The following is a 15,240-nucleotide window of genomic DNA, read 5'->3' as shown; positions in this document are numbered from 1 at the left end:
TTTACGCGCAAATCGATCTTCCAATTCAATTATTTTTTTAAAAGATCTTTAATTTATATATTCTTCTATGATTTTTTTATCACTTTTAAAAGTTTTTAATCTTCTATGAATACTCGTGTAGTGTACTTATAAGTGAAGAAAAAAATAATTATTTTACTTAATAGGAAGTAAAGAAAGAAAAGAATTTCAAGAAATTTTGTATATGTTTTGAGCATATATATATAATTTTTTTAAAACCTATTTTTTTTAAAGAAAAAGAACCATAAATACATATACAGATATACTTATATATATAAAAAAAAGAAACACAAAGTGCATTGTCTATATCGATTTTTCGAACATTGAGACTAAATGAATCATAAGAATTTGGAGAAAAACATCATTATACTATTTTTTAAACAAACCAAAAAATATTATAAATTATTTTACTAAAATTTTAAAAGTATTTAATTTGACAATCTTTATATGTATTTGGAGCTTGTGTTCTTTAGGGTGGTAGCCTCTTCATCCTCTCTCTCTCTCTTTTAATTGATTTATCATATGCTCATGTTCCTTTTAATGTAGTATATATTGTTACTCATGTTTGATTGATCATTGTTAGGTGCAATAAAAAAAAGTTGCAAAATATGTATGAATTTCAACTTCACTGTAATGATTATTTGTAATTAAAAAGTTAAGTTTTGCCTCTATTTTTAAATCAATGAAACATAAAAATAGCTTTCAAAATTACAGTGTCAATTAAGAAGTAGAAAAATGTTTATGAATTTGTAGAGTATATTCATTCTCCATTTAATTTTGTTTCTTATATTTTGTTTTTCGAGAGTCAAATTATATGAACTTTCACCTATATTTAATATGTGTTTTTTTATTATATTAATATGAGAAACATTGAATCTTATAATATTTTTCGTCCAGATTTAATTTTTAAGATAGTGAATTAATCTAATTCAATTTAGCGTAAAAAATAGTTAAATTAACCATAAAAAAAGTAAAATATGATAAGTAAAGTGAACGGAAGTAATAATTACTTTAGAATTCAACATTGAGGTAGATATTATAGGTCGAATATATGAGACTCCTTGATATAAATGATATAACACAATATCAAAATTTATCAAATGTTGAGTAAGAAATATTAATAAAGAGATTCTAAAGTAGTTCTCAACCAAAAAAATACATCAATTATTTAGTAATTAAAACAATATATGAGATTCCTTGATGTAGATGAATAGCACTATATATCAAGATTTATCAAATGTTGAGTAAGAATTAATAAAGAGATTCTAAAGTAGTTCTCAACCAAAACAATACATACCTTAATTTGACCGTAAAAATGAATCCATTTAAATATCCTAAAAAAATATAACACATACAAATAAATTTTATCAAAATAGAATATCTAATAACACGTAAATTTCTCAAGATAAATTATAAAGATGCAAATTAAAAATAAAATACTGTAAATCTGCGAAGTAAAAAATCGATATTATTCCTTTGAGTTTTCTATTTGATAACACATAATCCTAATTCCTACCTCAATTTAGTATAAAATAATATTAAAAAATATATTTAAACAACTTACCATACATGTCACACAATTTTTGACTTTTTGTGTGTAAAATTAGACCTTTTAGCCTTTAGGCATAAACCCAACAACCTGCAAAAGTGAAGCTTCACAATCACAAATAAATTGACAATATAAAGATAAATAAGGAATATGAAAGAACATAAAGAAACATAGAAATTGAATGTATTAATTGCTCAATTTAATTAGATTACAGTTATTGTTCATTGTTCACCGCCATGAAAGGAAAAAAAGAGCAAAACGGATGTAAAAGGTAAAATGTACTATTAATTATTTGGTTTAATTAGAAATAAAAAGATCCATTAAATTAATGATAATGACTTTTGAGCTTTCTAAATTAATGTAATTAAGATATAATTTGTAGGTTTTTAAATAAATTATATAAATATAAAAAAATTGAAAAAAGATAAATGTCATTCTTGGCTTTAGAAGCATGTCACATCACCTCTTCTACATCTAGCTTTATTATATATATAGATTTTATTATTTCCACGTATAAAGATAAATATTATTATCCCGACCTTGAAGATAATTTAAATAGAAAATCTAATAAAAATAAAATTAAGGTATAGAATGTGCTAGTGACATTGATCCTAATTAATGAAACAAGCTTTATGAAATATGTTTTTGTTGGTTAAATAAACTTTATGATATCGATTTGTGCTGGTATTACAATCTTTCTAGCAAAGAAGTTATGATATATTCATCCCCACTTTTAAATGTTGAGAAAAAATATTTTATCTTTTAGTAACTTTACATTAAATAAGTTGTTACTGTCACTCGATGAAATTTTTTATATAATTTAAATAATCAATATCATCAATATTTAATTTGTTGGTACAATAGGTTCATTTGTGTAATAGTATTTTTATGTAAAAAATACTAAATATTGTATCAACCAAATAACTTGATTAATATTGAAATGATAATCTATCAATAATAATCAACAACATCAAAATTTGAGAACGAATCAATATTTTACTCCATTAAAAATGTTCTAGCATGATTTATTCATCAAGACTAAGATGATCGCATTAATAACCTCTAAAAAAGTACAAACATCTTCAATAGATTTGTGAAACTAGCTAGCCACAAAAATAACATCATTCATTACTAATACAAATAGTATATAATTATCACTTTTTATTTTGTAAGTTTGATACAAATCTTCCTTTTATATTTTTATTAACATTTGATCCATAAGAACAAACATCACTAATAGACATATGAAACTACATACAATAACAATGACTATAACAATATTAATAATAGTAGTAGATAAACTTCTTTAAAAAAAAATTTGATTCAAATTAGGCTTTATATTTTCATTGACATTTGTCCGTAAAAACAAGTATCATACACAATAACAAAAATATTATTAATTGTAATAATTCAATTGACATTTGAATTTCATTGTAAACAATCATGTCAGAATTAACATTAGCTTAAGTGAGAGGGATTTCACGACAAGTTTAAAGAATCTTCTTGACATACATTCCAAGTGTTATTAGGTTGATTTTGATTTCTAAAATCACTCAATATCTTAAAGGGATAATGGTTTGAAAAATACTTTAACTTTAGCCGAAATTGTTGTTACGATACCAAACTTTATGGAGGACCTTTTACCCCTGCACTATTTAATAGTGTATTTTAAAGGTATATATGTGCCCACGTGGACATGTTACTATTTATAATTATGCAATATTTATGATTTCCACGTGGACACATATATACCTTTAAAATACACTATTAAATAGTGCAGGGGGTAAAAGGTCCTTTCCAAAGTTCAGTATTGTTACAACAATTTCGGTCAAAGTTCGGATATATTTCAGATCTTTTTTCCTATCTTAAAAAAAGTCAGCCAAATACTTATTGTACTTGATAAATATGTTAAGTTTCGTGGCAAAAAGATATTAACAATCTTCCTATTATAAATTTCAAAATTTTACTTACCAATCTTATTCTTTTATAAATTACAGTGAAAAATATTAAGTAATTTAGTACAACTGAAAATTGTATATTGAACTGTAATGAATAACTATAATGAACATTATTATCATAATAAATAATTTTATCGTTACAAGATAATGAAATCCTAACAATCTAATTATTTGACTTTAAAAAAGAATTCTATAAGAAATATTATATATTACTCAAATTTTCTTTACAATGAATGTGTAGGTTAAATCAAGTATAGACAGAATGAAAAAAATATGTAGAAAGTAGTTAAATGTCCTCCCTGTTGACACCCAATTTTGACCCTCCTTTCTTCTAATTTGTTATTTTTGAGATTCTAATTTAATAGCGTATAAAATTATCCTTTTTACAACTATTTTTACTACTACGACTGTTTATCTTCTAAAATTATTAGTTTTATTATCGAAATTACTAATATTACTTTTTATACCTCTTTTCCTTAAATAATTGATTGTCATCAATTTATTTCAAGTTTTGTATTTTATTGAATTAATTATACATTGATATTCTTAATCTTTATTTTATATAAGTGTAAAGTCGTAATATTGTTAGTTTTGTCTTACCATATATTGTATTAGTTATCAAGTTAGAAGCCATAAATAATTTAAAAGAAGAAGGAAAAGGCCCACAATTCAGGCCAATGTTTCAGCCCATTTGTTACACTAAAATCTGTCCGAAAGAACCCATATATTCGGACCAAACTAACCCATTCATTCCAGCACACCTTGGCCCATTTTTTGGCCCAAATGTTTCAACCAAATTCAAGTAAACCTAATCCTAAACTCATCAGCCACCTAATACGATTTTCTCCCTCTTCTATTTTTGAAAAGTATTCAAGTGCATACCATGGAGAATCAGAATAGTACGTGCCATTTTTGTGAAAAAAAACTCATCTCTCTCTTCGTCTCTTGCTGGCAACTCACGTGATGACCAGCCATCTATCTTCTTTTTGGTCAAAGATAGCCATTGGACGCAAAAGAGACAAACTTTGCTTTAAAGAGAATCAGATTTTGTACAGAGAAAATGGACTCTTCAGAGTTCAAAACTTTGATTTCAAATCTCTCTTTGACCTGCGTGTTGGAGCCAAAAAATATTCAAATTTCAGTCTCAATCCTAAACCTAGTCTTCACCTATAAATACATCCTTATATCTTTAGCAAAAGAAGATTTTTTCAGCCTCCATAGAAGCCTTTGGCCACCATAGCATCTTTGACATTCATTTTTTAAGAAGTTTTTTTTTACACCATATTACTGCTTAACTACCATTTTTAGCTCTAAAAATTGCCTTTGCATCCTCTTTCAATCTCGACCGAAACTCAAGTTTCAAGCTTGTTCGAGTTCGTCATTGTTCGATTATAGACACTTGATCGTAGCAGCTCCATTCACTGCCCTATAGCAGGTAATATTCGCCTCCTCGTCCTCTCTATTTTCTTCGTTACTTAATCAAAATATTTTCCTTGTTACAGTATTAAAATGCTATGTATATCAAAAGTGATTTATGCTTAACATAACTATAGTAAAAGTGATATTTGCATTCCTTTCTCTATGTTTTATTTTGTTTCGTTTCTGTTGCTGTGATTGGTAGATTGTTGGGCTTATTTTGAGAAAGTTATGAATCGAGAATAACCTCTGCTTTCACTTTGACTTCTGCTCTCGTTTTAGCCACAATAAGTGGACCTTTTTTTGTATATATCTTTGTTTAGCTGGAGTCATTTAGAAGTCCAAAATCGTGTTCTTTTATTTATTTATTTAGCCACCTTGAATTTAAAGAACGACGGGAAGAGATAGTCATATGAAATCAGTTTGTCTTTCTGCGTGAATCGTTAATTTGGTGTCTTTGTATGATGAGAAATGTGCAGCTCATTTTTCTTATAGAAACTTGTTCAAATTAGATTTATTATTATTTGCTTAGTGTAAAGTTTTGAACAGATTCTATACATTCTTAATATAAAAAATGTAAAGAGAACTACCGTTATATGCTTTGTTTTAAGATTTAGACTTTGCCAAATATAAGCTTAGGTTCTTGGTCTCTTTATTAGTCAAATCATGTGCACAAATCTTATTTGTCCTGGTTTAAATAATAGCAGGTATAACATTTCAAAGTCTTTGTTATTTCATCTATTTGGATGGTGTATTTGTTGTATTACTTTATTTGTTGTGATTTATTTATCATTTAAAGTTGACCGTTTCACTAATTTCCTCACTCTCTTTTTATTTGCATGAACACTTTGGGAGCTAAATGGAGTCTTCATGAAAGACTCACACCGCCGTATAGTCTCATTCTGCCTCTAGATTTGAAAATGTGCATCCTCTCTTTCACCTTGCGCTTCTCGCTTCCTTGAAATTCATCCAGGAGCAGCAAATCTGGAAAATTACTCCTTTTCTTTTATTCTTATTACTTATATTACGCTTGCTTTTTTGGTCATTTTGTGAATGTTTATTATGTGACATCTTTTGCACTTACGGTTGCTTTTTTTGGATGTTGATATATTTTGTCAACAATAGAGTAATTATTTTAGTTTTAAAGGTTTCCTCTGCTGAACCATTTAACATTTCATTTGCATCATTTTTTAAACCCATTTTGCTTAAATTTGGACAATGTTTTTTTTTTCTTTCTTCACGAAAAGGAAACAAGTTTTGTCATATTTCTCAAAAATCATTAACTTTGCTGAAATTTTTTATCTTTCTTTTTAAAAGGATATATATTTTAAAACCCTTTTTTTTAAAAAAAAAAAAAACTAAGCATGGCTAATGCATGAATAAAGTGATCAAATTCTTATTTCATTCGTTTAGCAATAAATTTTGGACTAGTAAAAGTGTTTTAAGCCAATGTTCCATTACAAATGTAAATGTATTTTTCCAAGGGTCAAAATGTTTTTCAACTTATGACTTCGTTTTAACACTCACTTTCTATTAAAATTAATTAATCTAAGTTTTGCCGGTAACCGTCTTTAACGGATCTTAAAGAATGCCTTACCCCTTCCCTTTAGGATAATTAGAACCCTTACCTAGAATCTTAAGTTTAGTAGACCATTTAATTGAAGTCATTTTAGTATTGCTTAGTTAAATATTTAGGTGTCCTAATTCACCATAATTAATTAGGTGGCGACTTCTTAAGTTAGTTAATAATTTGGAAATCACCAATATGTCGTACACCATTTTGACCTCGAGTTAAAATGCGGTATAACACTCCCAACCTATTAGTGGATTCTCAACTACACATCTTTTTTTCACAGGAGACCTATTATCCCCCTAAACTTTTAAAAAGTAAAATTTACAACCCTTTAAAACGCAATAATCAATCATGCGTCTTGTGGTGAAACACACACGCTTGACACGTGTTTTCAGCAATTAATTTTTTAATTTTAATTTTTTTCTCCTTCATCTTCTTCCTTTAACCCAATTTCTTTCTGAAAGCCTAATTTGGAGGAAATATGGGCGGATTCTTTGGGAAAGATACCCCAACCTGTCTCCACATTTGCCTTCATCACCTTTTCCGCATTTATTATCTTCTTCACCTACTTAAAGAGTTCTCCGCCATCTCTTTTTAGGAATAAAGCTTCGAATTGAAGACAAATACTTAAATTGTCACCAAAATCATCATAAATTCAATTCTAATCCAACCCAAAAAGAAAAACTTGATTGAGATTTCACTTATTTTTCATTACTGATAGCAATAGAAGGTGGGGGTGTTTGGTGATTCGTTGGATCAACGTCTTATTGCTCGTCAATAATGACTGACAAGGAAGAGAGACAACTAAAAGGGTTTTGGTTCGGTGAAGGTGTTGCTCTGATGGTGGAGGTAGTTTGGTTGTTTCAGTGATGTTTGTTTATCAGAGCTCTAATGTGAGGACCTATTTGGAACAATAACGAGGAGGGCATGTGAGAGAGAAGAAATAAAATAAATAAAGAAAAAAATAATTTTAAAAAAACATTATTATGAAAAGAGACTGAAATATACTTACTTTGCTAGGTAAGTAATTGAGGAGATAATAACTTCCTTTTCAAACCGTTCAAGGGGTGCTAGAACTCTGTTAGGCCCCTAATCCAGTGACTTAGCTAGATGAAAAAATTGACAAGTTTTTAAAGCATGTTGACATTGTCACTTGCATAATCTAAAGAAACAAACATGCAAGGCTAAGCTGGCGACATACTGTTGACAAAGCTAAGGTGTGCGCAATTGTACTAAGGCCTAATTCCATAATGGCAAGTGAGGACCAAGGACTTGAGAGCAAGGCAGCTTGGTGAGGACTCGATAAGGTGAAGTCTTAAAAATGGTACGTGGGCGTGACGTTGATATTCAAAGACATGACAAGGGCAAGGCAAAGCTAAGGCAACAATGCAAGGGATATTTATGCCAATATGAGATAAGGGAATTATACGAATTTGGACATTGACATGGAAGCATTGAGTGGGAGCAACGCAAGGCTGAAAATTCTAAGTAAGGCAGCGGTATGCATGCGTGCAGCTCGACCAGAAGACAAGCAAAGCCAAATCTACTCTACAGTTACAAAGCACATTCCAATCACATGACTGGTGGTTACAAAAAGTGTAGTCTTATCTTATTTAGACTGAGACTTGATTTTGGCGATTTGTTTGAATTAGTTTGAATATCCCAAGTAGTTGAGGGTTGTCAACTATATAGGATAGGATCGGGATAAGGCCAACAAGTGTTGCCTTCCTTTTACACCACATGTCGACAGTTGGTTGCACATAGAATGATAAATGTGCAGATTGCCTTATTGTGGAATTTCGGATTTGTTCTTCTAAGTATTAGGGAATACTAAATAGAGGGACAAATCTAAGTATAAGGTCTATGTGATCTTATAGTTCCAAGGCTGACACAAATCTAAGTGTTCTTGTATTCACTTTAAATAATACAAATTGAGAATTGAGTTTTCCGTAAAGTTGTTTGTCTTATTCTCTTTTCCTAAATTATTTGGTTTTATTCTATATTGTTGCCTACTGTTTTATGTTGCCTAAAAACGTCCAAGTGTTAGTCTCAAAACATTGTTGCCTATATTTCGAGAATAAAGCACCCTGCACATTTATAATTCTATGTGTAACCAACTACCGACATGTGGCGTAAAAGGAAGGAAACACTTATTGGCTTTAGCCTGATCCTATGTAGTTTACAACCCACAACTACTTGAGATATTCAAATTAATTCAAACAAGGCGCCAAAACCAAGTCTCAGCCGAAATAAGATAAGACTGTACTTTTTGTAACCGCCAGTTATGTGATTGGCATGTGTTTTGTCACTGCCGGGTAGATTTGGCTTTGCTTGTCTTCTGGCCGATCTTCACACATGCATACCATTGCCTTACTTAGACTTCTCAGCCTTGCATTTCTCCCACTCAATGTTGTCATGTTAATGCCCTAATTCATGTCATTCCCTTATCTCTTGTTGGCATCAACACCCCCTGCTTGCTGCCTTTGCTTTGCCACTCATTTGCCTTTGGCATGTTTTTGAATATCAATTTCACACCCACGTGCCATTGTCAAGCCTTAACCTCTCCAAGTCCTCACCAAGTTGTCTTTCCCTCAAGTCCTTGGTCCTCACTTTTCACTTCGGAATCAAGCCTTGGTGCCATTATGCACACCTTAGCTTTATCAACAGTCAGTTGCTAACTTAGTCTTAGATATTTGTTTCTTTAGCTTATGCAAGTGAGAAGGTCAACATGATTTAAAACCTTGTCCATGCTTTCATCTAGCTAAGTCACTAGATCAGGAGTCTAAAGGACTACCCCGCCAATTTGATTCATCGTCCTCGATGAAATAAATTTAGACGCAACATTTTTTTTGTCAAACAAAACACTTAAATGATTAATATACGCCATTGGTTCTTCTTCTTGTTCTACATCCTCATTTTCATCAAGTAAACAATTGATAATTTTAGTCCATTTTGGACAGTTTCATACCATGTGTGGTCTATCATAAATGAAACAACCATCAAACTTAACTTTTTATTTTCCTTTGGACGGTCCAACCTCCGATTTCTCCTTCTCCTTGGCCTTGTCCTCAACATTTTAATCTTTTTCCTTTTTCTTTCAATCCTTCATTCTATCTTTTCCTATAGACGTATAAGAAATAGAAGAATTTTTAGCATCATTTCGTTCCAAACAAAAATTTGTTAATGCATCTATCGCCGCAATTACACTAGGAAGATCTTTTATGCCTGTCTTTGTAGTTCATTGTGTGCCCATTTTTGTAATTCATATAGAAAATTATGCAACTTATCCCCCTCAAGCATGTTGTTAATATCCAGGATCAACGAAGAGAACTCTTTGACATAGTCTCTTAAGGATTCGGTTTGTCTTAACGTCTTCAAACGGTCCTTAGCAATCCAGCATGCATTGCGAGGAAAGAATTGATCCTTCAACTCTTTTTTCAGAAGTTTCCATGAATCAATCTTAGGATGTTCAACACTCCCTTGTTTAGTCATTCTTGTACGACACCATAATTTTACATCATCCACTAGATACATAGTAGTGATTGACACATTGTTTTCATGACGTATATGGGCTACAATGAAATACTGTTCCATATACCATAATAAGTTTTGTAGTTTCTTGGCATTTCTTGTACCCCAAATGCCTTAGGCTAGGAAATTTTCAATTTAGAAGACTCATAGAGCTTGTCTAGAAGCAATAATATCCAAATGCAAGACGGACAATTATGCGTGAAGGATTTCTTTTTCCTTCAATACTTTGCAACTTCAGTTCGAAAGGCTTCATTATCATTCATCACATTGTCAACTTGTAGTATCGATGCGTCACGAAAATTCAGATTCTCCGCTAGTTGTTTTTCGATGTTAGTTAGATATAAACTCAATTTTGAATGAAAAGTTTCAAATTTCGCTTTTATTCTATAGATCTATGTGATCAGATCCACCAAGTTTGGGTCATTAAGTCATTCATTAGTCATGCCAATAAAAGCTTTGATTCTACACACATGCTCATATAATTAAAATATAGTCACCATCTCTGATACCAATTAATACAAGATCGATATTTGAACACTAATTGGTTCGCTGATTTAACCATGTGCGACAGCCAACACCCTTGTCAACTTCAGTCTTCTAAGCACTTAGTCAATTTTATGACTGTTTTGGTGTAATTTTGGACTTGTTGTTCTAAGTATTAGGAAATACTAAATAAAGGGATGAATCTAAGTATAAGGTCTAGGGTGATCTTATAGTACCAAGGTTGGTACAAATCCTAGTGTTCTTATTCACTTCAAATAATACGAGTTGGGAATTGAGTTTTTCATAAAGCTGATTGTCTTATTCTCTGTTCCTAAATTGTTTGGTTTTATTCTATATTGGTTCCGACCGTTTTATGTTGCCTAAAAACGTATGAGTGTTGGTCTCAAAACATTGCTGCCTATATTTCGCGTTAAGCCAAAATAATCCTGAAATTGGTTAAGTGTTGAGAAGACTAAAGTTGACAAGGGTGTTGGCTACCGCCTGCTGCACAGGTTTGAATTAGAGAACAAATTAGTGTTCAAAGATCGACCCCGTATCAAACTCCATAAAATTAAAATGTATAGGTAAAAATTTGAATATAGATTAAGAGAACATTTAACTAATTTCTCAAAAAAATATATGGAAAAATTATGAAAAACCTGATTAATAAAACTTTAAAATCTGCCCTAATTTTTAATTACTTATAGAGAACACACTTACAACCCGTTTGACCCCAAGAATACTTGAGAAAACCTTGGGAAAAACTTGGGAAGTGGTGTTTGGTTATATAACTTGAAAAATATATTTGCCAAGTATCCCAAGTTTCCAAATACTAGAAAAAACTAGTATTTCGATCAAGTTCTAATATTTGAGATTTCAAAAAAATCAAAAATTACCCAAACTTTTATATTTTATAAAAAATATCAATTATTTATCAATTCCAGCTAATATTTGTTACTACCTCCTCCGGAAAAGTTTGAGTTCTAATTTTAGTGATAAAATTGAGAAAAAGGAACAATTGTGTTTAATTAGTTATAACTATAACTGAATTAGTGACAAGTTTGAGTATGCGATTAATGTAATTTCTTGCCTATATTGTTATTCGATATTGTTGATTTTTATCCATGATATTATAAGATTATTTTTAACGAAACACATTTATTATAAAATGACAATATAAATTTTGAGTATTTTCAATAATTTTTTAGATTTTATGGGTATAAATCACATTTTTTGAAATAATCAAATATTCTTGAGAAAACTTGGAGCCAAACAAATGGGATAATTTCACAAAAAATTTGACCCAAATATTTTGTATAACTTACATAAATCTCATAGTGTAAAACTTAAATTACATCTTATCCCTACTCTTTTCTATTTCACAAAAATCCCTTAAAAAGTGTAGCATCCGAATACATTATATTCAATCGGATACATAACGTCTAATACATTAAACAACTTGATTGTTGCGCTTAAAAAGAAATCTAAACATAAAATTAATTACCCACGAATCACTCAAAACAGATTGATATCAATTTATTCCAATCCGTAACAAATTCAGAGAATTCAAAAAATTAGTTTTTCTTCTCCTACATCTATCCCAAATCATAACAGATCCAAAATAGACAATCACAGTTGCTGATACATGATGAATATATCAATTTTTGTTGAAATATTCAGGAATTTGGTTGAGCGATCTGAGTTATGAATAATACAATGTGATGGAATAGTTGTTGGACAAACAATTTCTTTTGTGAATCTCAAATCCGGCATTACAACTGAATGAATCTCAAATCTGCCTTTGATACAACAGACAAGATGGATGGAGAGATACATGCTTTGATGCTACATTCGGCGAAATTGTCTGTGTCGAAGTTGGAAAAAATTATATTCAAGGTATTTTTGTAGCTAAATTGGATAATAGATACATTAAAAATCTATTCTCTTCATTTGATATTATCTTTATCCATAAGTTGAATGTTTATTAATTTAATATAATCAATATATGTTTTATGCGCGCGGCTTATTTGATATTATTATAGTTGAGTGAGTTGAACCTGTAATTGTGGTGGCTATTAAGCTTTCTATAGAGTTCACCGTGTGTTGTCTGGAAAAATTGATTTGCAACAGTGATGATTCAATGCCTCATGTATTGAATTAAGCATATTGTCTTGTTCTTAAGTTGTCTTACCACCTAGGTACAAAGGATGCTTGGACGGTTAAGAAAAAGAACGAAAAACATGTTTTGTATTGTGAATTAGGATTTTTGATTTTTTAATACATAAGTCGTAATGTCACAATCCGAGCCTACACCTTGGACATGGCCGGCACTCGAGAACCATTGTTGGTCCCCAAGCGAATCCTCATCTTGGCTGACTATAAACGGAAGACTAACTCAAGCATACAAAACTTAAAAACTGAATAAAATTCACGAAACTTACAAATCTTTAACTCAAATGAATAACTCTGAATAAAAATAAAATATTCAACTATCCAACAATAGGCAACTCATGTCTTTAATACATTTAATAAGATAAATGAAACAAACTTCTCAAACTCTACTATCTATCTATGAAGCCTCTATTTGACAAAGATGAAAGTCGGGACAAGACCCACGACATCCTAACAACTAATATAACTGAAAAGTAAATGAAATCAAGCAAGGAGGCTCACCATAGCTAACTCGAACTCCATGTGGTATCAATGAAGCTCTTGTTTATGATCCCGAATACCTGAATCTGCATCATAAAAGGATGCAAGCCAAATGGCTCAGTACACGGAATGTACGAAGGGGAATTCTAAAGCATAACATAAGCTTGAAACTTGATAAAAAGAGAAACATACTTACCTCTTCTCAAACTTACTCAACTCAAGGAATACCCAAGGATACTCAAAACTACCCAAACTTACACAACTCAGAAGTACTCAAGGATAAGATACTCAACTAAGAAGTACTCAGGATAAGATACTCAACTCAGTAATAAGGTTCTCAACTCAGTGAAATGGGGCTCAACTCAACAATACGGTACTCGACTCAATAAAGCACAATTCACTCAAGGTACTCAACTCGAAGGTACTCAACTCAAGATACTCAACACGAAAGACTCAACTCATGATACTCAACACGAAAGACTCAACTCATGATACTCAAGATAAAGCAATAGTAAAAGATGCAATATATATATATATATATATATATAGAAAGCTGTAAAACTGTAGATAACAACTCAATGTATTGAAAAATTCAATAATACTCAATGTGTATATAAAAATACAATATGACTCTGTGGGAGTTTCTCTAACCAACAACCACCACTATGAGCCTAAGTGATGATATAACCTCTTGCCTACGTTGCCAGAAATGTCCTATACTTTGTCGTCATATAGAATACCTTAACTAAGTAGATCCACTGGTCTATGCTAAAAAGACTAAGGAATCATCTAAAAAGTATGATCATTTCTACCCATGATGGCTACATGGTTTATGGAGACTTGAGTTATTATGAACTCACATCCCCATATCGATGCTCAATATTACTCCCAAAAATATACTTAGCTCATATGCTTTTAAAACAAAACTCTTTCTTTGGTTTAATATAATTACTCAAAACTTAGCTTAAAAGTTCTCTTGGAAATTGGTGTTTCCTTTCTTGTTCAAATGTGAAAATATTTTAACTCTTGGGAATACTTAATTCCCGTATAATCTTTGAAGAAATGAACTTTACTCTTACTCTTTACTCAACTCAAAGCTTAAGTCTTAAAACAAAGTTAAAACATTTGTAAAAGACTTCTTAAAATATGGTTCATGCCAAATTATAGTCGTGAACGACCCAATGCAAGGTTTTCAATAACTATAGGTAGAACTCAATGCTTGGAACTCAAGAACTTCAATGATACTACTCATTTCAAGAATGCTCAACATAGAGGGTTCATGCGGAATTATGAGCATGAACTACTCAACTCAAGGACTCAAAGATACTTCTCATCTTAAGACTGTTCGACTTATAGGGTTCATGCGGAATTATGGGTATGAATAATTCAACTCAAGAATTTCATGGGTAATATGTAATAGTCCCATGATTAGAAATATAATCTCATAGGGGATTAGGAACTCAATACTTAAGACTTAGAACTTGAAGATACTACTCTTCTTAAAGGTACTCAACTAATGCAGTTCATGCGGAAGTTATGGGAATGAACGTCTCGACTCAAGGGTTAAAATATTAATAAGGAACTCATGTATACGACTCTTCTCATTCTCGTACTTACTTACTCAAAACTTAACTCAAATCGATGATGGATCTCAAAGGATTCATAATTGAACTAAAAGGCTTCCTTGAACTCTACTTTTAACTCTCTCTTGAATGTGAATAATGAATTCAAGAGTTATGGTTCATGATATGAAAGTTCTCATGATGACAAAGTAGACTCATGAATACATTCTCCTCACTCTCATGCTCACTTACTTTAGTCTTGAAACAAGTTAATAGAAGTTGTAGAAGACTCCACAAAAGGACTCAAAGGACTTTCTTAGAATGTTCGAATGAATTCTCAAAAATTTAACTCTTAACTCTACCTTGAATTTGAATTATGAATTCAAGGTTATGATCATGTTATGAATGATTTATAGGTGCTTAGAAGTAGCTTAGAGTAGTTAGAATAAAAAAAAGAGTGAAGGTACCCTTCGAAAGAACTCAAACAAAGCAACCGAT

The sequence above is a fragment of the Solanum stenotomum genome, chromosome 7, assembly GCF_019186545.1.
Source record: "Solanum stenotomum isolate F172 chromosome 7, ASM1918654v1, whole genome shotgun sequence".
Taxonomy (NCBI): Eukaryota; Viridiplantae; Streptophyta; class Magnoliopsida; order Solanales; family Solanaceae; genus Solanum; species Solanum stenotomum.
This window is presented reverse-complemented; position numbering follows the sequence as displayed.